The sequence below is a fragment of the Hypanus sabinus genome, chromosome 7 (assembly GCF_030144855.1).
Source record: "Hypanus sabinus isolate sHypSab1 chromosome 7, sHypSab1.hap1, whole genome shotgun sequence".
NCBI lineage: Eukaryota > Metazoa > Chordata > Chondrichthyes > Myliobatiformes > Dasyatidae > Hypanus > Hypanus sabinus.
This window is the reverse complement of record NC_082712.1, coordinates 93,267,936-93,292,900: the sequence shown is the minus strand read 5'-3', so window position 1 is coordinate 93,292,900 and position 24,965 is coordinate 93,267,936.

The window sequence follows — 24,965 nt, the reverse complement described above, 5'->3', positions numbered from 1 at the left end:
GGGGGGGGTTTGCAGGTGACTGGGTCTCTGGCGCTGTGACTCAGAAGGGAATGGGGGGGAGGAGAGGACTACAGTAGTGATAGGGGAGTTGACAGGAGATTATGTGGACATGATAGAGACAACCAGATGGTGTGTTGCCTCCCAGGTGCCAGGGTCAGGGACATCTTGGATCGGGTCCACAGCATTCTGAAGGAGAGGGTGAGCAGCCAGAAGTCTTGTTACACATGGCCACCAATAACATCGGTAGGTAAAGGGAGGAGGTCCTGAAGAGAGAATTTAAGTTAATTAGAAAGTTGAAAAGCAAGACTCTGGTAGTAATCTCTGGATTGCTGCTGTAGCATGCACCAGTGAGGGTAAGAATAGGATGCTTTGGCAGATGAATATGTGGCTGAGGAACTGATGCAGGGGGCAGGGTTTCAGATTTCTGGATCATTGGGATCTCCTCTGGGGAAGGAAAGACCTGTACAAAAGGGATGCGTTACACCTGAACCCGAGGGGGACCAATATCCTTACAGGCAGGTTTGTAGGTTATTTGGGAGTCTTTAAACTAATTTGGCAGGGAATGGGAACTGGAGTGATGGGGCAGTTGGTATGCAACAGAAGCAGTATGTAGTGAAACTATCAGGATGGTTAGGCAGGTGATAGAGCAAAATTACATTCCATGGGATGAGTTGCAGTGTAATGTGGGGACAAAACTGAAAAGGGTGATGAATACAGGACTGAAGGCTTTATATTTAAATGCAAACAGTATGCATAACTGGGTCATGGCTGAAAGAAGATTATGGTTGGAAGATTAACATCCAAGGATACACATTGTATTGAAAGGACAGGCAGGTAGGCAAAGGGGATACGGTGGCTCTGTTGGTCAAAATTAAGTCAAATCCTTATAAAGAGGTGACACAGGATCGGAAGATGTAGAATCATTGTGGGTAGAGTTAAAGAACTACAAGGGTAAAGAAACCCTGATACAAGCTTCTGAACAGTAGCCTGGATGTGGGCGACAAATTACAAAGGTAGATAGAAAATGCATGTCAAGAGGTCAATGTTACAATAGGCAAGGAAAATTTCAATATGCAGGTAAATTGGGAAAAATAGGTTGGTGCTGATTTTAGATCCAAAGGAAGAGAACTTGTGGAATGCCTGAGATGGGTTTTTAGAGCAGCTTGTAGTTGAGCCCATTAGGGGATTCAACTATTCTGGACTGGATTTTGTGTTATAAACCAGATTCAATTTTGGTGCTTAAGGTAAAGGAACCCTTAGGAGAGTAATCACAATATGATAGAATTCACTCTGCAATTTGAGAGGGAGGAGCTAAAGTCAAATGTATCGGTATTACAGTGGAGTAAAGGGAATTACAGAGGCATGAGAGAGGAGCTGGCCAAAGATGATTGGAAGGGGATACTAGCAGGGATGATGGCAGAGCAGCAGTGGCTGGAGATTCTGGGAGCAATTTGGAAGATGCAGGATAGATAAATCCAAAAGAAGACATATTCTAAAGGCTGGATGACACAAACATGGCTGACGAGGGAGGCCAAAGCCGACATAAAAACAACAGAGAGGGCATAAAATAGAGCAAAAATGAGGGGGAAGTTAGAGGATAGGGAAGCTTTTAAAAACCAACAAAGGCAACTAAAAAAGCCGTTAGGAGGGAAAAGATAAAACATGAATGTAAGTTAGCCAATAATATCAAAGAGGACACCAATAGTTTTATCAGAAATATAAAGAATAAAAGAGAGGCAAGAGTAAATATCAGACCACTGGAAAACGATTCTGGAGAGAGAATAATGGGGGACAAGGAAATGGCAGATGAACTGAATAAGTATTTTACATCAGTCTTCACTCTGGAAGACACTAGCAGTATGCAGGAACTTCAGGAGTGTCGGGAGGCAGATATGAGTGCTGTTGCTATTACCCGGGAGAAGTTGCTAGGGAAGCTGAAAGGTCTGAAGGTAGATAAATCACCCGGACTGGATGGTGTATATCCCAGGATTCTGAAAGAGGTGGCTGAAAAGGTTGTGGAGGCATTAGTAATGATCTTTCAAGAATCACTAGATTCTGGAGGAACAGAAGACAGGAGTACAGGAGCAGGGAGGTTCTACTGCAGTTGTACAAGGCCTTGGTGAGACTGCACCTAGAATATTGTGTGCAGTTTTGGTCCCCGAATCTGAGGAAAGACATTCTTGCCATAGAGGGAGTACAGAGAAGGTTCACCAGATTGATTCCTGGGATGGCAGGACTTTCATATGAAGAAAGACTGGATTGACTAGGCTTATACTCACTGGAATTTAGAAGATTGAGGGGGGATCTTATTGAAACATATAAAATTCTAAAGGGATTGGACAGGCTAGATGCAGGAAGATTGTTCCTGATGTTGGGGAAGTCCAGAACAAGGGGTCACAGTTTAAGGATAAAGGGGAAGCCTTTTAGGACCGAGATGAGGAGAAACTTCTTCACACAGAGTGGTGAATCTGTGGAATTCTCTGCCACAGGAAACAGTTGAGGCCGGTTCATTGGCTATATTTAAGAGGGAGTTAGATATGGCCCTTGTGGTTAAGGGGATCAGGGGGTATGGAGAGAAAGTAGGTACAGGGTTCTGAGTTGGATGATCAGCCACGATCATACTGAATGGTGGTGCAGGCTCGAAGGGCCAAATGGCCTACTCCTGCACCTATTTTTTTATGTTTCTATGAAATTATAGGCCAGTTAGCTGGACCTCAGTGGTTGGGAAGATGTTGGAGTCAATTGTTAAGGATGAGGTTTTGCAGTACTTGGAGGTACGTGATAAAACAGGCTGTAGTCAGCATGGAAAAGCAGGGTAGACAATGAATACTCGGAGGATGTGGTGTTCTTGGATTTGCAGAGGCCTTTGACAAGGGCCTGCATTTGAGACAGCTGAGCAAGGTAAAAGCCCACGGTATACAGGAAAGATCCTAGCATAGATACAGCATCGGCTGATTGGCAGGAGGCTAAGAGTGGGAATAAAGGGAGTCTTTTCTGATTGGCTGCCGGTAACTAGTGGTGTTCCACAGGGATCTGTGTTGGGATCGATTCTTTTTACGTTATATGTCAATGATTTGGATGTTGGAGTTGATGGCTTTGTGGACAAATTTGCGGATGATATGAAAATAGGTGGAGGGGCTGATAGTGTTGAGGAAGCAGGAAGACTGAAGAAGAACTTGGAATATGCATTGGGAAGCATATGGTCATGGGAAGAAAATTCAAAGGTCTGAAGTGCAAAGGGACTTTGGGAGTCCTTGTGTGGAATTCCTTAAAGGTTAATTTGCAGGTTACATCGGTGGTGATGAAGGCAAGTGCAATGTTGGCATTCATTTCAAGAGGACTAGAATATAAAAGCAAGGATGTGATGCTGAGGCTTTATAAGGCACTGGTGAGGCCTCACTTGGAGTAATGTGAGCAGTTTTGGGACCCTTATTGAAGAAAGAGTACGGAGGTTCACAAAAATGATTCTGGGATTGAAAGGCTTGTCATATGAGGAGTACTTGATGGCTCTCGGCCTGTACTCACTGGGATACAGAAGAATGGGGGAGGGGGATCTCATTGAAACTTATCAACTATTGAAAGGCCTAAATAGAATGGATGTGGAGAGGGTGTTTCCTAGAACCGAAGGGCACAACCTCAGAACAGAGGGATGTCTATTTAGAACAGAAATTAGGAGGAATTTATTTAGCCAGAGGGTGGTGAATCTGTGGAATTTGTTGCCGCAAGTGGCTGTGGAGGCCAGATATTTGGGTATATTTAAGGAGGAGATTGTTAGATTCATGATGTCAGGGAGTGAAAGGTTATGCGTAGAAGGAAGGAGTTTGGGGCTGAGAGGGAAATGGATCAGCCATGATGGAATGGCTGAGCAGACTCGATGGGCTGAATGGCCTACTTCTGGTTCCATGTCCTATTGTCTTACGGCCTCAAATACAGGCAATTTACTCAGGTAGGCATTTTGTTCAGGGTAGACAAGTCAGGTTGAAGGGCCTTATGTATTTAATATTTCAATATATTTGAGTAATATTGTAAATATATTGTTTAATTAAGCATTCTTTCATTATGGGTTATATGTAAAAGTACAGAAATGGCATACGTCATCATGCCACTACATTATAAGTGTGAGCTTCACTGAAAGTAAAAACAGGCTCCATGTTCTATGTTTTGGAGTTACAAAACATAACAGGCCTGATTCTGTGCTGAACATCTCTATAATTCCAAGGACTGGCCATTTCAGAGAGAATTTAGGAGCTCAAGGGGCCTGAAGTCCCATAAGGTAAAGAATGGTGGGTTCCCTTACCTAAGGCCATTAGTGGAGCAAATGGTTTTTACACTGGACTTCAAACCCAGTGACAGAGACACACACCTTTGCTATCTGTGGGATAACTGATAAGGCAGGGCACCTTATCTTGTTTCCACATTCCTTCCTAACTTGGCTACAGCGTGTTGGGAAAACAAGGTGCATTTGGGAACATTGCAGGAGCCAGCGGAATGTTGATTGGAACAAGTTGCGGGGACAGGTGCTGCTTATGGAGAACTCCGTTAGGTAGGTCCCAGCTTCAACAGTCCCATGAAGGTAGAGTCCTTCTCCTTAGAAATGCTTGCAGAGTTACGAGGGATGACCAGTTCTATGGTGTCACCTTTCTGCAGTTGATAGATACCTTCAACAACAGAGAACAGAAGAAATGTATAGGTTAGGTCCAATCCAATTCACTCTAGTTCCCTCCTGTGGGTGCGCCAAACTTACCCAGCCCGAGGCCTAGTTTTCAAGCCATTTTGACAATGCACAAAATGCTACATGCTGAACCTTCCCGTGGGTGGGAAACTAGCCCAGTGTTGCAGCTAGTAGACCCTCTGTCTCACAACTCCAGTGATCCAGATTCATCCTTGACCTCTAGTGCTGTATTTGTGGAGTCTGTGGATTCTCACTGTGTTTTCTTCTGCATCCCGGAGGTGTATGGGTAGGTAAGTTAATTGTGAATTGCCTCAAGTGTTTACTTAAAGACTTCCAAGAGGGCCTCAACCTTGTCGTAGGGTTTGGAGATTAGTGTGCTTCAATGACCCAGAGAGCCATGTTGGCTGGAGCCAGGATCTTGGTAGGGTCATGAGTGCCAAACTGTCAAAGGGTAGAGGCCAGACTAAGAGTGGTCCGGGTTCAGGGGTTCAGCTCAGGGCTAACAATCCTAACTGATGAAACGAAACTGTTATAGAGACAGCAATGAAGAGACCTTCTATCCAGATAGAGATGGAGGACCTTCATTGCTGCCCTGGATGTTAGTGGTAACAATAGAGTGGGATTAGTGTAGGATACCACAATTGATTACCACAAATTGAGAGGGATGAATGGCCTGTTTTCATTCTGTGTGATATACACTATTGATTCCAGTTCGGATTTATTTATCGCATGTACAGTGAAGTGGCATTGTGAGGTGAACAATCAACACATCGTCAGTGTGTGCTGGGGGCAGCCCACAATTGTCAACGTACATTCTGGTGCCAACATACCGTGTCCACCATGCTCAGCAGAACAGCACAGGTAACAACAATAAGACAACAAGAAAAAGACAGCATAATAAATCCCCCTTCCTGACCACCCACTGACTCACTCACACAGAGGGGCCTACAATGCCAGGAGGCCACCTCACCGTCAGTCCTTAGTCCCCGGTGGCCCGGGCCGTCACAATTCCTGTGCGCTTTCATTGCACTTTGTAGCCAAGTTCATAAGGAATGTGGATGACTAGGTGTCTAAGAGTGTGTCTCCTAGACCTAAAACTTCAGTCGATTTAGGAAGCATATGGTTTTATACCCCTCTAATAACCACAAATAAAATGTAACATTAACGTCAGGTAGACCAAGGAATTGACTGAGGACTTTTAATGTTTTATTTATTGGGATACAGTGTGGAAAAGGCCCTTCCAACACTGAGCCACGCTGCCCATCAATCCCCAGACTTTAATTCTAGTCTAATCACGGGACAATTTACAATGACCAATTAACCTACCAACCAGGACATCTTTGGACTGTGAGAGGAAACCAGAGCACCCGGAGGGAACCCACATGATCACGGGGGGAACGTACAAACTCCTCACAGGCAGCGGGAATTGAACGCGGGTCACCTGGACTGCAAAATGCTGTGCTAACCAGTATGCTACCTTGCCACCCTGACTTCAGGAAGAGGGAGTTGAGGGAACACACACCAGTTCTCATCGAGGGGCCAGCAGTGGGAAGGGTGAGCAGTTTCAAGTTCCTGGGTATCAGCTTCTCAGAGGATCTCTCTGGAGCCCAGCATATTGTTGCAATTACAAAGGTTCGGAGTTTGAGCCGACTTGGTATGTCACCAAAGACTCTTGCAAATGTCTACAGATGTATGGTGTAGAAGATTCTGACTGGTTGCATCACCATCTGGTGCAGAGGCTCCGAAGGACGGGATCACAGGAGACTGCAGGGAGTCAGCTATAACCCTCCCTAATGCCAAACACATTTTCAAAAGGCGGCACACTTCACTAGGAACCCTCACCATCCAGGAAGTACCTACCCTCTTCTCGTTATTACCATCAGGGAGAAGGTACAGGAGCCTGAAGACACACAATCAATGTTTTAGGAACAGCTTCTACCCCTCCGATTGCAACCCCCTGTCCCATTCTCCTTCCCTCTGTCCTATTGTCCACTCTCCTCTCCTATCAGATTCCTTCTTCTCCAGCCCTTTACCATTCCCACTGACCTGGCTTCACGCCCACCCCCACCTTCCAGCTAGCCCCCTTCCGCCTCCCTACCCCCCACCTTTTTATTCTGGCATCTTCCTTCTCAGTCCTGATGAGGAGTTTCGGCCCGAAATGTTAGCAGCTTATTACTTTCCACAGATGCAGCCTGACCTGCTGAGCTTCTCCAGCAATTTTGTGTTGCTCCGGATTTCCAGCATTCGATGATTTTCTCGTGTTTCTTATTGTAACTTATAGTTATTTTGGTGTATTGCTTAGTATTACTGCAGTAAAACAGCAAATTTCATGGTGCACAGGAAACTCATCTATGGAGAGGAATAGAAACCTCTTTATTCTGGCTTCTTTGCCTTCCTCTTCAATCCTGAGGAAGGGTCTCATCCCGAAATGTCAGCTCTTTATTCCTCTGCATAGACGCTGCCCGACCTGCCGAGTTCCACCAGCACTTTGTGGCGCTGAACCGGACTCTGATTTGATAATAGGTCAAGCAGGAACTGTATGTATCACGAGGAAATCTGGCCACAAAGAGAGCAGAGAGTGGGCAGAGTGTGTTTACAAGGATGTTGCCAGGGCTGCTGAGTTATTGTTTCAAGTAGAAACTGGTCCAGGCTGGCGCTGTTTGATTTGGAACACTCAGGAGATTGAATCAAGATGTGTAAAGTTATGGGAAGCTCAGTTTACGTGAACAGGATGGATCTATTTCCTTTGGCTGAGTGGACAATAACCAGAGAGGCCTGGAAGCCATTGGTAGCCATCCAGAAGGTGGGTGGGAGTTTGGAATTCGATGCCTGAGAGGAAGGAGGAGGCGCAAGCCCTTGGTACATTTAAAAATACCTGGATGATAGATCTGTGACCAAAGGTGGGGGAGCAGAGTTTAGTACAGACCTCAAAGTGCAAAGTTCAAAGTAAGTTTATCATCAAAGTTTTGTTTTCTGTTTTCTGCCAGGCAGAATTAAGTTTATCGTTACTGATGGATGTCATGAAATTTGCAGTTATGCAGCAACTGTATATTGCAATACATCAGAAAACTATTCATTACAATAAAAATATATATTAAAATTTTAATTACATAAGTAGTGCAAAAAGAGATCAAAAACAGTGAGGAGGTATTCACGGGTTCATTGTCCATTGAGGAATCAGATGGCAGAGGGGAAAAAGCTGTTCCTGAAACATTGAGAGATTCCTGTACCTTCTCCCCAATGGCTGTAACAAGAAGAGGGTGTATCCTGGGCAATGGGGGACCTTAGTGACAGATGCCAGCTTTTTGAGGCGTTGCCTTTTGAAGATGTTCTCGGTGCTGGTGAAGCTAGAGCCAGCGATGGAGCTGGCTGAGTTTGCAACCCTCTGCAGCTTTTTCCGATCCTGTGTAGTGCCCCAGACGGTGACGCAGCCTGTAGAATGCTCTCCAAGGTACATCTGTAGAAATTTGCTGGAGCCTTTGGTCATACCAAATCTCCTCAAACTCTGAAATATAGCCACTGATTTGTCTTCTCCATAGTGGCATCGATATGTCGGGCCCAGGATAGAGTTTCAGAGATACGGGCACCCAGCATTCACAGCGGAACAAAGAAATACAATAGAATCCAAGAAAAACTATACACAAACAACCAACGTGCAAAAGAAGGCAAACTTCAAATAACAAAATATATAGATTAAACAATCAAATAAATAAAGAAATCATACTGAGAGGATGAGTTGTAGAGACCTTGAAAATAAGCCCATAGCTTGTGGAATCAGTTCGGTGCTGAGATGAGTGAAGTTATCCACGTTGGGTCAGGAGTCTGGCGGTCCCTGAGCTTGGTGGTGTGGGATTGAAAGTCCTTAAGGATGAGGATGCATGAGCCATAGGTTAGGGGTGAAAGGTGGAACCTGAGAGGGAACTCCTTCACTCAGAAGATGTGTGGATGCAGGTTCGATTGCAACATTTAAGAGAAGTACGTTGATGGGAGGGGTCTGATTCAAATGGGACTAGCCAGAGTTACAGATCAGCAGGGACCTGTTTCTGTGCTGTAGTGCTCTGTAGCTCGATAGCCTTAATAACATCTTCAGTGCAGATAATTCCTCCTGAGTCTACGTGACCTTAGTTTGAACACAACGTCGGAAGCTTCTGAATCATCGGAAGTTTTATCAGAACAATAGCACCAGACAAAATCTTTGCTGGATGTAGCTGCATTGTGATTAACCCTTTGTTAACTAGGGAGCAAATCTGCTCTACCACTCAGTGATGAAGTGATCTGTATGGCCGGTGTGCAAAACAATTGTTTCCACTGTACCTAAGTCATCATCGTCATCATTGTGTGCCATGTCATATGATGTGGGTGATCACGGTTTTAATCTGCCTGTGGTCAAGACCCCTTCACACTGTTTTTCTTACTTTTTCTCTATCCATGACTATGGTTGTTCCTGGCAAATATTTCCACAGAAAAATGGTTTGCCATTGCTTTCTTCTGGGCAGTGTCTTTACAAGATGGGTGACCCCAACTGTTATCAATACTCTACAGAGATTGTCTGCCTGGTGTCAGTGGTCACATAACCAGGACTTGTGATCTGCACCGGCTGCTCATACGACCATCCACCACCTTCTCTCTTCACGTGACCCTGATCGGCGGGGGCAGGGTTCTAAGCAGGTGCCCAAGGGTGACCTGCAGGCAAGTGGAGGGAAGGAGTGCCTTGCACCTCCTTTGGTAGAGACGCATCTCCAGCCCAATTCCCAAATCGACTGTTATACCAGAGCAGACCTCAAATGTACCTAATCCACTTTTTTACTAATGATACAAAGTGGGTTGGGACAGTGAGCGGGAAGGGGTACAGAAGCTCAGGATTCAAGATTCAAGATTGTTTAATGTCATTTCCAGTGTAACGGAGAACAAAATAACTGTTACTCTGGATATGATGCAGTACAAAGAAAACACAGTAAGATAGAGAGCACAGTAAATATGTTTTATGGTGTATATGGGGTATGAGGTGTCTAGGGAGGGGTAGGGGCTCGTTGTGGGACAGCTCACTCACCTGTAGCTGTTTGCATTGGCAACAGCCACACCCTGGTACACTTCTCTGACAGCTGAGCTAAACCAAGTGAGGGTAGCCGGCTGGCCTCAGACCCCGGTGAGACAGGGGCATGTTTGTCCTGGCATGCCAAGTCAGCGCTGGTGGACTGGGCGGATGAGATCTGAAGCCAGGAAGGTGGTTTCTGCAACGCTCTGTGGACAGGGGAAGGGCAAGACAAGGCACAGAAGCCTTGCATCCAGGGAAGACATCAGTTAGTGACTGCTTGTACCACTGGACCCGGACTTCCGAGGTCGAGAGAGTGGAGTTGCCCCAGAGCAGTGGCTTTTCCACTTTACAAACTCCCCCGCACAGGTTCCTGTCATCATCGGATGCTAAAGACAACCGCCACACGTAGATTGATTCAATGTACATGAAGTGACTCTAGGCACTGGAGTGTCTGTACACAAGGTAACCGACAGGAAATGATAAAGTAGTGGAGATGGTGACTGGCAAAGGAACAGTTTCTGAGTTTGGCGGTCTTGGTGTGGATGCTGCGTGGCCTCCCCGCTGGGTGGGAGGGACAAACAGTCCATGAGTAGGATGGGCAGGATCCTTTAAGATATTGCTGGACTTTTCCTGAGGCTAGGGAAGGACATATGCAGGGTAATCACATGGAAACCAAGCTGTGAGAAAGCTTAAGGTCGCCCGCCTAGGGAGGAGGACCAGAGAAATGGAAACCTTTTAAAATGATATCAAATATTGTGTGTTTATGTACAAGGGGAGCCATGCTCACTGGTTCAGAAAAGGCTGAAGCTATTGCTGTAGGGGTGTCAGCCAGTTAAAGTGGTGTGCTGGCCTCCAGGAGAGCCAAGACTTGCTGAGATTGTAGTCCTGACGAAGGGTCTCGGCCCAAAATGTCGACAGTGCTTCTCCTTAGAGATGCTGCCTGGCCTGCTGTGTTCCACCAGCATTTTATGTGTGTTGTTTGAGATTGTAGTCATACTTTGGTCCCTGAGTTTGAAGGGCAGAGTAAACAGGAACAAGCCGAGAGAGCTGATCAACCAGGAAGTGTCCCATACTGGCAGCGCTAGCAATCTAGCACCTGGATTGGGAGAGTTAAGTCACTATCACCATTGAGTATTGAATCCAGGGGTCGGAGGTCTGTTCGAGTCTGGAGACGGAGACGGAGACTGGAGGTCAAAGTCCCGTGATCAGTGAGTCCTGGGGACGATAGCTGGAGGGCGAAGTCCAGAGGTCGAAACCGAAAGGTCAAAGCCCCTGGGTCAGTGTGTCCAGAGGTCGGAGGTCGGAGTCCTGATGCCTGCGAGTCCAGTCGGGGACTGGTGGTTGGAGGCCTGTCTGTGTGTGGGTGTTGTTGCTTACATTGTTCTGCTGAATATTGTGGGCATGTCGTGTTGCCTGTGGAATGTGTGGCAATGCTTGTGGGCTGCCCCCCAGCTCATCCATTGGTCGTCAACACAAATGACACATTTCACCGTATATGTCAGCATAAATAAACAGATAAATAAATATTGGTTTGGAGTCAAGGTGAGGTAGATTCACCTCAGTGACTATGTGTAATGTGAGCTTGCATGTAGGAAATGGGAGGAGATTGTGTCGAAACATGCCGAATTCTGAGGGCTCGAGAGGGGAAGGTGCCTGGGTCTGGTGACCCTGTGTGGAGAGTCTACAACAGAGACACTGGACGAGGAGGAAATCTTTTCAGTGGGGATGTGTGAATCTCTGCCCTTCTGTAGCCCAGCTCACTGTACTCTAGATGGAGTCCTTTCCAGGAAACAGGAAGAAGACAGACTGAATCATAGAGTAAGAAGAGCCCGACAGTATAGAGAAAAGCCCTTCAGCCCATCTAGTCCATGCCATTCTGCCTAGTTCCACTTACCTGCACCTCCATAGCCCTTCGATCCATGTACCTATCCAAACTTCTCTTCAATGTCATCATTGAACCTGCGCCCACCACTTCCAGTGGCAGCTCGTTCCACGCTCTGAGTGAAGAGGATCCGCCTCATGTTCCCTTAAGATATTTCACCTTTCACCTTAAACCTGTGATCTCTAGTTTGACTCTTACCCAACCTTAGTGAAAAAAGCTTGCTCTTACCCTGTCCATACCCTTTATAATCTTGTATACCTTCATCAAATCCCCCTTCCATCTCCTCCCCTCCAGGGAATAAAGTCCTAACCTGTTCAACATTTCCCTGAAATCCTTGTAAATTTCTTGTAACTTTTCTCTTTCCTGTGGGTAGGTGACCAGGATTGCACACAATATTCCAAGTTTGGTCTCACCAATGTCTTATACACTCGAAAGAACACCCCCTCTCCTGTACGCAAGTGATGAAGACCAATGGTCTTTGTGACCATAACTATCTGAGATGCCACTTTCAAGGAATAATGGATCCTCCGATCCACTGCATTCCTCACGATGGTCTCAGTGAACGGTGGGGGGAAAAGATGGTGGCACAACGCAGTCCATAGCGGCCACTCTGGAGTTGATATCTGTTATTTGTCAAGAGGGTGCCGTGCAGAATCCTAATCTGATGGAAAACATATGTGGGAGCACGGAGGAACATCTGGAAATCTCCAGGAAGGTCTTCTTCGTTGCTGCTGCTGTTGTGAGCTCCAGGTCTCTGCTGAGAAGAACAGGCCCCCAGTCCTCAGGGTCGCGTTGCGGGTGGCAGTCGGTGGGGGCGCCGTAGTGCGCTCGGCAGAGGATGGTGCTCAGAGAGGCTGGGCCGGAGTGGATGGTCGGAGGCTCGGAGGTTCGACGGACTCGGAGTCCACTGCGGTTGGGGCGCTTTCACTGTGTGCTGCGTCTGCGAGGCTGAGCCATGGAAGTCCATAGCAGGGGTATTCCCTTCTGCCTCTGGTGTGGGATGATGAGTCTATCGGGACCCTGAGGACTTGTGGAAACTGTGTGGTGGCTTCTTTCAAACTTATAGTCTTTTAACATCTTTGGGCTATCTTTACTATGCCCATAGTTTGTTTTTTATTAGTTATGGTATTGTCTGCACTGTTGTAAATATATGTTAACTATAACTATATGTAACTATAGGGTTTTGTGTAAGTCTTGTAGCTTTACTTTTTGGTTTGTTGGGTGGTAGAGTAGGTCTCCTGACTTGGTGTGTCTGGGTAATCTTGTTTTGTCTGGTGGATTTGGAGCTCCTTTCCAGGGAAGTCACGAAGATGGTAGCGCAATATTAATACGCAGCAGCTTCTCCGGTCTCTGGATTGGGTATTGCCAAACGTTATGTGAATTTTCTGGTGTAATTTGTTTTGTCATGTGCTTTTGTGATATCATTCTGGAGGAACGTTATCTCAGTTTTTAACTGCATTGTACTTGTGCTTTCTAAATGACAATAAACTGAAACTGAACTGAACAGAATTTTGAGAGATAGACCAGCTGACTCGGGCTCCAGACCATAGCTGGTCTGGTCAGACATTCAGTAGATGTGAAGCGAGAATGACTTACCCGCACTGTAGCAGGTAGCAAAGGGGTGTTCATCTGGCATGTTACAGGTACACCTCAGAAGGTTTTCCTCCACTGTGTGGCTCCCCGGCACTCTCCTCTTGACAATATGTCCCATGACAAATGTCTGATCCTCATACAGAACCTGGTCAGAGAGGTCAAGTGTTTAAAACAGCATTCATCACAGAGCTCTCAATTCCCTTGTCGCCGCAAACGAGGGCTAGGCAGAGAAAAGAGCCCACAGCCCCTCACGATCTGCACCACCCAGATTCCCAGCAGTTCCCACCAACATGGCCTGCAGAATATATCCCCAAAACTGAGCCGGGTCAGGCAGGCTGAGGACAATGGCACACTAAAGGTGGCCAAACATCACATTATGGTTGAGGGAGTTCTTTGGACAGAATCCAATGTGTAATAAACAGCCTCTGGAAATTACCATTTCCTGTTCACGACGACATGTGGCAAGCCTGGCATCTTGGATCTGAGATCTGCAAGTTACAAGAGGTGCCCCTCCCTGAGTGTGGCACACATTCAGTACTGTACCTCTGAAAGTGTGACACTCCCTCAGTAGTACCTCTGACTGTCAGACACTCCCTCAGTACAGTCCCTCTGACAGTGCGACACTCCCACAGTACTGTCCCACTGACAGTGAGACACTCCCCCTGAACTGTCCCTCTGACAGTGAGACACTCCCTCGGTAAAGTTCCTCTGATAGTGAGACACTCCCTCAGTACAGTCCCTCTGACAGTGAGACACTCCCTCTGTACTGTCCCACTGACAGTGTGACACTCCCCCTGTACTGTCCCTCTGACAGTGAGACACTCCCTCGGTAAAGTTCCTCTGATAGTGAAACACTCCCTCAGTACTGTCCCTCTGACAGTGTGACACTCCCCTCAGAACTGTCCCTCTGACAGTGTGACACTCCCGCAGTACTGACCCTCTGACAGTGAGACACTCCCCTCAGTACAGTCCCTCTGACAGTGTGACACTCCCCTCAATACTGTCCCTCTAAGCAGTGAGACACACCCTCAATACTGTCCCTATGACAGTGTGACACTCCCTCAGTACTATCCCTCTGACAGTGTGACTCTCCCTCAGTACTGTCCCTCTGACAGTGTGACAGTCCCTCAGTACTGTCCCTCTGACAGTGAGACAATCCCTCAGTACTGTCCCACTAAACAGTGAGACACTCCCTCATTACAGTCCCACGGACGGTGTGACACTCCCTCTGTACGGTCCCGCTGACAGTGACACACTCCCTCAGTACTGTCCCTCTGACAGTGTGACACTCCCTCTGTACTGTCCCTCAAAACAGTGAGGCACTCCCGCATAACAGGCCCTCTGACAGTGTGACACTCCCGCAGTACTGACCCTCAGACAGTGAGACACTCCCTCAATATTGTCCATCTAAACAGTGAGGCACTCCCTCAGTACTGTCCCTCTGACAGTGAGACACTCCCTCAGTGCTGTCCATCTAAACAGTGAGACACTCCGTCTGTACTGTCCCTCTAAACATTGAGACACTCACTCAGTACAGTCCCTCTAAACAGTGAGATACTCCCTCTCTACTGTCCCTCTGACAGTGTGACACTCCCTCAGTACTCTCCCTCTGACAGTGAGACACTCCCTCTGTACTGTCCCTCTTACAGTCAGACTCTCCCTTAGTACTGTCCCTCTGACAGTGTGACACTCCCTCTGTACAGTCACTCTGACAGTGTGACACTCCCTCAGTACTGTCCATCTGACAGTGAGACACTCCCACAGTACTGTCCCTCTGACAGTGAGACACTCCATCAGTACTGTCCCTCTGACAGTGAGACACTCCCTCAGTGCTGTCCATCTAAACAGTGAGACACTCCCTCAGTACTGACCCTCTAAACAGTGAGACACTCCCTCAGTCCTGTCCGTTTGACAGTGTGACACTCCCTCAGTACTGTCCCTCTGACAGTGAGACACTCCCTCAGTACTGTCCCTCTGACAGAGAGACAATCCCTCAGTACTGTCCCTCTGACAGTGAGACACTCCACAAGTACTGTCCCTCTGACAGTCAGACACTCCCTCTGTACTGTCCCACTGACAGTGTGACACTCACCTCAGTACTGTCCCTCTGACAGTGCGACACTCCCTCATTACAGTCCCACTGACAGTGAGACACTCCCCGTGTACTGTCCCTCTAAACAGTGAGATACTCCCTCAGAACTGTCCCTGGAAACAGAGAGACACTCCCTCAGTAGTGCCTCTAAAGAGGGAGGCACTCACTCAGTACTGTCCATCAGACAGTCAGATACTCCCTCAGTACTGTTCCTCTGACAGTGAGATACTCCATCAGTACTGTCCCTCTTACAGTGTGACACTCCCTCAGTACTGTCCCTCTGACAGTGTGACACTCCCTCAGTACTGTCCCTCTGACAGTGAGACACCCCTCAGTACTGTCCCTCTGACAGTGTGACTCTCGTACAGTTCTGTCCCTGTGACAGTGAGACACGAGCTCAGTACTGTCCCTCTGACAGTCAGACAATCCCTCTGTACTGTCCCTCTAAACAGTGAGACACTCCCTCAGTACTGTCCCTCTGACAGTGTGACACTCTCTCTGTACAGTACCTCTGATAGTGTGACCCTCCTTCAGTACTGTCCCTCTGACAGTGTGACACTTCCTCAGTACTGTCCCTGGAAACAGAGAGACACACCCTCAGTACTGTCTCTCTGACAGTGAGACACTCACTCAGTACATTCCCACTGATGGAGTGACACTCACTCAGTACAGTACCTCAGATAGTGCGACACTCCCTCAGTACTGTCCCTCTGACAGTCCGACACTCCCTCTATACTGTCCCTCTGACAGTGAGACACTCCCTCAGTACTGTCCCTCTGACAGTGTGACACTCCCCTCAGAACTGTCCCTCTGACAGTGTGACACTCCCTCAGTACTGTCCCTCTGACAGTGTGACACTCCCCTCAGTACTGTCCCTCTGACAGTGTGACACTCCCCTCAGAACTGTCCCTCTGACAGTGTGACACTCCCGCAGTACTGACCCTCTGACAGTGAGACACTCCCCTCAGTACAGTCCCTCTGACAGTGTGACACTCCCCTCAATACTGTCCCTCTAAGCAGTGAGACACACCCTCAATACTGTCCCTCTGACAGTGTGACACTCCCTCAGTACTATCCCTCTGACAGTGTGACTCTCCCTCAGTACTGTCCCTCTGACAGTGTGACAGTCCCTCAGTACTGTCCCTCTGACAGTGAGACAATCCCTCAGTACTGTCCCACTAAACAGTGAGACACTCCCTCATTACAGTCCCACGGACGGTGTGACACTCACTCAGTACTTTCCCTCTGACAGTGTGACACTCCCTCTGTACGGTCCCGCTGACAGTGACACACTCCCTCAGTACTGTCCCTCTGACAGTGTGACACTCCCTCTGTACTGTCCCTCAAAACAGTGAGGCACTCCCGCATAACAGGCCCTCTGACAGTGTGACACTCCCGCAGTACTGACCCTCAGACAGTGAGACACTCCCTCAATATTGTCCATCTAAACAGTGAGGCACTCCCTCAGTACTGTCCCTCTGACAGTGAGACACTCCCTCAGTGCTGTCCATCTAAACAGTGAGACACTCCGTCTGTACTGTCCCTCTAAACATTGAGACACTCACTCAGTACAGTCCCTCTAAACAGTGAGATACTCCCTCTCTACTGTCCCTCTGACAGTGTGACACTCCCTCAGTACTCTCCCTCTGACAGTGAGACACTCCCTCTGTACTGTCCCTCTTACAGTCAGACTCTCCCTTAGTACTGTCCCTCTGACAGTGTGACACTCCCTCTGTACAGTCACTCTGACAGTGTGACACTCCCTCAGTACTGTCCATCTGACAGTGAGACACTCCCACAATACTGTCCCTCTGACAGTGAGACACTCCATCAGTACTGTCCCTCTGACAGTGAGACACTCCCTCAGTGCTGTCCATCTAAACAGTGAGACACTCCCTCTGTACTGACCCTCTAAACAGTGAGACACTCCCTCAGTCCTGTCCGTTTGACAGTGTGACACTCCCTCAGTACTGTCCCTCTGACAGTGAGACACTCCCTCAGTACTGTCCCTCTGACAGAGAGACAATCCCTCAGTACTGTCCCTCTGACAGTGAGACACTCCACAAGTACTGTCCCTCTGACAGTCAGACACTCCCTCTGTACTGTCCCACTGACAGTGTGACACTCACCTCAGTACTGTCCCTCTGACAGTGCGACACTCCCTCATTACAGTCCCACTGACAGTGAGACACTCCCCGTGTACTGTCCCTCTAAACAGTGAGATACTCCCTCAGAACTGTCCCTGGAAACAGAGAGACACTCCCTCAGTAGTGCCTCTAAAGAGGGAGGCACTCACTCAGTACTGTCCATCAGACAGTCAGATACTCCCTCAGTACTGTTCCTCTGACAGTGAGATACTCCATCAGTACTGTCCCTCTTACAGTGTGACACTCCCTCAGTACTGTCCCTCTGACAGTGTGACACTCCCTCAGTACTGTCCCTCTGACAGTGAGACACCCCTCAGTACTGTCCCTCTGACAGTGTGACTCTCGTACAGTTCTGTCCCTGTGACAGTGAGACACGAGCTCAGTACTGTCCCTCTGACAGTCAGACAATCCCTCTGTACTGTCCCTCTAAACAGTGAGACACTCCCTCAGTACTGTCCCTCTGACAGTGTGACACTCTCTCTGTACAGTACCTCTGATAGTGTGACCCTCCTTCAGTACTGTCCCTCTGACAGTGTGACACTTCCTCAGTACTGTCCCTGGAAACAGAGAGACACACCCTCAGTACTGTCTCTCTGACAGTGAGACACTCACTCAGTACATTCCCACTGATGGAGTGACACTCACTCAGTACAGTACCTCAGATAGTGCGACACTCCCTCAGTACTGTCCCTCTGACAGTCCGACACTCCCTCTATACTGTCCCTCTGACAGTGAGACACTCCCTCAGTACTGTCCCTCTGACAGTGTGACACTCCCCTCAGAACTGTCCCTCTGACAGTGTGACACTCCCGCAGTACTGACCCTCTGACAGTGAGACACTCCCCTCAGTACAGTCCCTCTGACAGTGTGACACTCCCCTCAATACTGTCCCTCTAAGCAGTGAGACACACCCTCAATACTGTCCCTCTGACAGTGTGACACACCCTCAGTACTATCCCTCTGACAGTGTGACTCTCCCTCAGTACTGTCCCTCTGACAGTGTGACAGTCCCTCAGTACTGTCCCTCTGACAGTGAGACAATCCCTCAGTACTGTCCCTCTGACAGTGAGACAATCCCTCAGTACTGTCCCACTAAACAGTGAGACACTGCCTCATTACAGTCCCACGGACGGTGTGACACTCACTCAGTACTTTCCCTCTGACAGAGTGACACTCCCTCAGTACTGTCCCTCTGACAGTGTGACACTCCCTCTGTACTGTCCCTCAAAACAGTGAGGCACTCCCGCATAACAGGCCCTCTGACAGTGTGACACTCCCGCAGTACTGACCCTCAGACAGTGAGACACTCCCTCAATATTGTCCATCTAAACAGTGAGGCACTCCCTCAGTACTGTCCCTCTGACAGTGAGACACTCCCTCAGTGCTGTCCATCTAAACAGTGAGACACTCCGTCTGTACTGTCCCTCTAAACATTGAGACACTCACTCAGTACAGTCCCTCTAAACAGTGAGATACTCCCTCTCTACTGTCCCTCTGACAGTGTGACACTCCCTCAGTACTCTCCCTCTGACAGTGAGACACTCCCTCTGTACTGTCCCTCTTACAGTCAGACTCTCCCTTAGTACTGTCCCTCTGACAGTGTGACACTCCCTCTGTACAGTCACTCTGACAGTGTGACACTCCCTCAGTACTGTCCATCTGACAGTGAGACACTCCCACAGTACTGTCCCTCTGACAGTGAGACACTCCATCAGTACTGTCCCTCTGACAGTGAGACACTCCCTCAGTGCTGTCCATCTAAACAGTGAGACACTCCCTCTGTACTGACCCTCTAAACAGTGAGACACTCCCTCAGTCCTGTCCGTTTGACAGTGTGACACTCCCTCAGTACTGTCCCTCTGACAGTGAGACACTCCACAAGTACTGTCCCTCTGACAGAGAGACAATCCCTCAGTACTGTCCCTCTGACAGTGAGACACTCCACAAGTACTGTCCCTCTGACAGTCAGACACTCCCTCATTACAGTCCCACTGACAGTGAGACACTCCCCGTGTACTGTCCCTCTAAACAGTGAGATACTCCCTCAGAACTGTCCCTGGAAACAGAGAGACACTCCCTCAGTACTGTCTCTCTGACAGTGAGTCAATCCCTCTGTACATTCCCTCTATACAGTGAGATACTCGCTCTGTCCTGTCCCTGGAAACAGAGAGACACTCCCTCAGTAGTGCCTCTAAAGAGGGAGGCACTCACTCAGTACTGTCCATCAGACAGTCAGATACTCCCTCAGTACTGTTCCTCTGACAGTGAGATACTCCATCAGTACTGTCCCTCTTACAGTGTGACACTCCCTCAGTACTGTCCCTCTGACAGTGTGACACTCCCGCAGTACTGTCCCTCTGACAGTGAGACACCCCTCAGTACTGTCCCTCTGACAGTGTGACTCTCGTACAGTTCTGTCCCTGTGACAGTGAGACACGAGCTCAGTACTGTCCCTCTGACAGTCAGACAATCCCTCTGTACTGTCCCTCTAAACAGTGAGACACTCCCTCAGTACTGTCCCTCTGACAGTGTGACACTCTCTCTGTACAGTACCTCTGATAGTGTGACCCTCCTTCAGTACTGTCCCTCTGACAGTGTGACACTTCCTCAGTACTGTCCCTGGAAACAGAGAGACACACCCTCAGTACTGTCTCTCTCACAGTGAGACACTCACTCAGTACATTCCCACTGATGGAGTGACACTCACTCAGTACAGTACCTCAGATAGTGCGACACTCCCTCAGTACTGTCCCTCTGACAGTCCGACACTCCCTCTATACTGTCCCTCTGACAGTGAGACACTCCCTCAGTACTGTCCCTCTGACAGTGTGACACTCCCCTCAGAACTGTCCCTCTGACAGTGTGACACTCCCGCAGTACTGACCCTCTGACAGTGAGACACTCCCCTCAGTACAGTCCCTCTGACAGTGTGACACTCCCCTCAATACTGTCCCTCTAAGCAGTGAGACACACCCTCAATACTGTCCCTCTGACAGTGTGACACTCCCTCAGTACTATCCCTCTGACAGTGTGACTCTCCCTCAGTACTGTCCCTCTGACAGTGTGACAGTCCCTCAGTACTGTCCCTCTGACAGTGAGACAATCCCTCAGTACTGTCCCACTAAACAGTGAGACACTCCCTCATTACAGTCCCACGGACGGTGTGACGCTCACTCAGTACTTTCCCTCTGACAGTGTGACACTCCCTCTGTACGGTCCCGCTGACAGTGACACACTCCCTCAGTACTGTCCCTCTGACAGTGTGACACTCCCTCTGTACTGTCCCTCAAAACAGTGAGGCACTCCCGCATAACAGGCCCTCTGACAGTGTGACACTCCCGCAGTACTGACCGTCAGACAGTGAGACACTCCCTCAATATTGTCCATCTAAACAGTGAGGCACTCCCTCAGTACTGTCCCTCTGACAGTGAGACACTCCCTCAGTGCTCTCCATCTAAACAGTGAGACACTCCGTCTGTACTGTCCCTCTAAACATTGAGACACTCACTCAGTACAGTCCCTCTAAACAGTGAGATACTCCCTCTCTACTGTCCCTCTGACAGTGTGACACTCCCTCAGTACTCTCCCTCTGACAGTGAGACACTCCCTCTGTACTGTCCCTCTTACAGTCAGACTCTCCCTTAGTACTGTCCCTCTGACAGTGTGACACTCCCTCTGTACAGTCACTCTGACAGTGTGACACTCCCTCAGTACTGTCCATCTGACAGTGAGACACTCCCACAGTACTGTCCCTCTGACAGTGAGACACTCCATCAGTACTGTCCCTCTGACAGTGAGACACTCCCTCAGTGCTGTCCATCTAAACAGTGAGACACTCCCTCTGTACTGACCCTCTAAACAGTGAGACACTCCCTCAGTCCTGTCCGTTTGACAGTGTGACACTCCCTCAGTACTGTCCCTCTGACAGTGAGACACTCCCTCAGTACTGTCCCTCTGACAGAGAGACAATCCCTCAGTACTGTCCCTCTGACAGTGAGACACTCCACAAGTACTGTCCCTCTGACAGTCAGACACTCCCTCTGTACTGTCCCACTGACAGTGTGACACTCACCTCAGTACTGTCCCTCTGACAGTGCGACACTCCCTCATTACAGTCCCACTGACAGTGAGACACTCCCTGTGTACTGTCCCTCTAAACAGTGAGATACTCCCTCAGAACTGTCCCTGGAAACAGAGAGACACTCCCTCAGTACTGTCTCTCTGACAGTGAGACAATCCCTCTGTACATTCCCTCTATACAGTGAGATACTCGCTCTGTCCTGTCCCTGGAAACAGAGAGACACTCCCTCAGTAGTGCCTCTAAAGAGGGAGGCACTCACTCAGTACTGTCCATCAGACAGTCAGATACTCCCTCAGTACTGTTCCTCTGACAGTGAGATACTCCATCAGTACTGTCCCTCTTACAGTGTGACACTCCCTCAGTACTGTCCCTCTGACAGTGTGACACTCCCTCAGTACTGTCCCTCTGACAGTGAGACACCCCTCAGTACTGTCCCTCTGACAGTGTGACTCTCGTACAGTTCTGTCCCTGTGACAGTGAGACACGAGCTCAGTACTGTCCCTCTGACAGTCAGACAATCCCTCTGTACTGTCCCTCTAAACAGTGAGACACTCCCTCAGTACTGTCCCTCTGACAGTGTGACACTCTCTCTGTACTGTACCTCTGATAGTGTGACCCTCCTTCAGTACTGTCCCTCTGACAGTGTGACACTTCCTCAGTACTGTCCCTGGAAACAGAGAGACACACCCTCAGTACTGTCTCTCTGACAGTCAGACAATCCCTCTGTACTGTCCCTCTAAACAGTGAGACACTCACTCAGTACATTCCCACTGATGGAGTGACACTCACTCAGTACAGTACCTCAGATAGTGCGACACTCCCTCAGTACTGTCCCTCTGACTGTCCGACACTCCCTCTATACTGTCCCTCTGACAGTGAGACACTCCCTCAGTACTGTCCCTCTGACAGTGTGACACTCCCCTCAGAACTGTCCCTCTGACAGTGTGACACTCCCGCAGTACTGACCCTCAGAGAGTGTGACACTCCCTCAATATTGTCCATCTAAACAGTGAGGCACTCCCTCAGAACTGTCCCTCTGACAGTGTGACTCTCCTTCAATACTGTCCCTCTGACAGTGTGACACTCCCTCAGTACTGTCAATCTAAACAATGAGATACTCCGTCTGTACTGTCCCTCTGACAGTGTGACACTCCCTCAGTACAGTCCCTCTAAACAGTCAGATATTCCCTCAGTACAGTCCCTCTGACAGTGAGACACGCCCTCAGTACTGTCCCTCTGACTGTGTGACACTCCCTCAGTCCTGTCGCTCTGACAGTGAGACACTCCCCCAGTACTGTCCCTCTGACAGTGAGACACTCCCTCAGTACTGTCCCTCTTACAGTGTGACACTCCCGCAGTACTGTCCCTCTGACAGTGAGACACTCACTCAGTACTGTCCCTCTGACAGTGTGACACTCCCTCAGTACTGTCCATCTGACAGTGAGACACTCACTCAGTACTGTCCCTCTGACAGTGAGACACTCCCTCAGTACTATCCCTCTGACAGTGTGACACTCCCCTCAGAACTGTCCCTCTGACAGCGTGACAATCCCGCAGTACTGACCCTCAGAGAGTGTGTCACTCCCTCTGTACTGACACTCTAAACAGTGAGACACTCCCTCAGTCCTGTCCGTTTGACAGTGTGACACTCCCTCAGTACTGTCCCTTTGACAGTGAGACAATCCCTTAGTACTGTCCGTCTGACAGTGTGACACTCCCTCAGTAATGTCCCTATAAAAGGTGAGACACTCCCTCAGTACCGTCTCTCTGACAGTGAGACATTCCCTCTGTACTGTCCCCCTAAACAGTGAGGCACTCCCGCATAACTGTCCCTCTGACAGTGTGACACTCCCTCAGTACTGTCCCTGGAAACAAAGAGACACGCCCTCAGTACTGTCTCTCTGACACTGAGACACTCACTCAGTACTGTCCCTCTGACAGTGTGAAACTCCCTCTGTACAGTCACTCTGACAGTGTGACTCTCCCACAGTTCTGTCCCTGTGAAAGTGAGACACTAGCTCAGTACTGACCCTCTGACAGTAAAACAATTCCTCTGTACTGTCCCTCTAAACAGTGAGACACTCCCTCAGTACTGTCCCTCTGACAGTGTGACACTCCCTCTGTACTGACCGTCTAAACAGTGAGACACTCCCTCAGTCCTGTCCGTTTGACAGTGTGACACTCCCTCAGTACTGTCCCTCTGACAGTGAGACAGTCCCTCAGTACTGTCCCTCTGACAGAGAGACAATCCCTCAGTACTGTCCCTCTGACAGTGAGACACTCCACAAGTACTGTCCCTCTGACAGTCAGACACTCCCTCTGTACTGTCCCACTGACAGTGTGACACTCCCCTCAGTACTGTCCCTCTGACAGTGCGACACTCCCTCATTACAGTCCCACTGACAGTGAGACACTCCCCGTGTACTGTCCCTCTAAACAGTGAGATACTCCCTCAGTACTGTCCCTGGAAACAGAGAGACACTCCCTCAGTAGTGCCTCTAAAGAGGGAGGCACTCACTCAGTACTGTCCATCAGACAGTCAGATACTCCCTCAGTACTGTTCCTCTGACAGTGAGACAATCCCTCTGTACATTCCCTCTATACAGTGAGATACTCGCTCTGTCCTGTCCCTGGAAACAGAGAGACACTCCCTCAGTAGTGCCTCTAAAGAGGGAGGTACTCACTCAGTACTGTCCATCAGACAGTCAGATACTCCCTCAGTACTGTTCCTCTGACAGTGAGATACTGCATCAGTACTGTCCCTCTTACAGTGTGACACTCCCTCAGTACTCTCCCTCTGACAGTGTGACACTCCCTCAGTACTGTCCCTCTGACAGTGAGACACCCCTCAGTACTGTCCCTCTGACAGTGTGACTCTCGTACAGTTCTGTCCCTGTGACAGTGAGACACTCCCTCATTACAGTCCCACGGACGGTGTGACACTCCCTCAGTACTGTCCCTCTGACTGTGTGACACTCCCTCTGTACTGTCCCTCAAAACAGTTAGGCACTCCCGCATAACAGGCCCTCTGACAGTGTGACACTCCCGCAGTACTGACCCTCAGACAGTGAGACACTCCCTCAATATTGTCCATCTAAACAGTGAGGCACTCCCTCAGTACTGTCCCTCTGACAGTGAGACACTCCCTCAGTGCTGTCCATCTAAACAGTGAGACACTCCGTCTGTACTGTCCCTCTAAACATTGAGACACTCACTCAGTACAGTCCCTCTAAACAGTGAGATACTCCCTCTCTACTGTCCCTCTGACAGTGTGACACTCCCTCACTACTCTCCCTCTGACAGTGAGACACTCCCTCTGTACTGTCCCTCTTACAGTCAGACTCTCCCTTAGTACTGTCCCTCTGACAGTGTGACACTCCCTCTGTACAGTCACTCTGACAGTGTGACACTCCCTCAGTACTGTCCATCTGACAGTGAGACACTCCCTCAGTACTGACCCTCT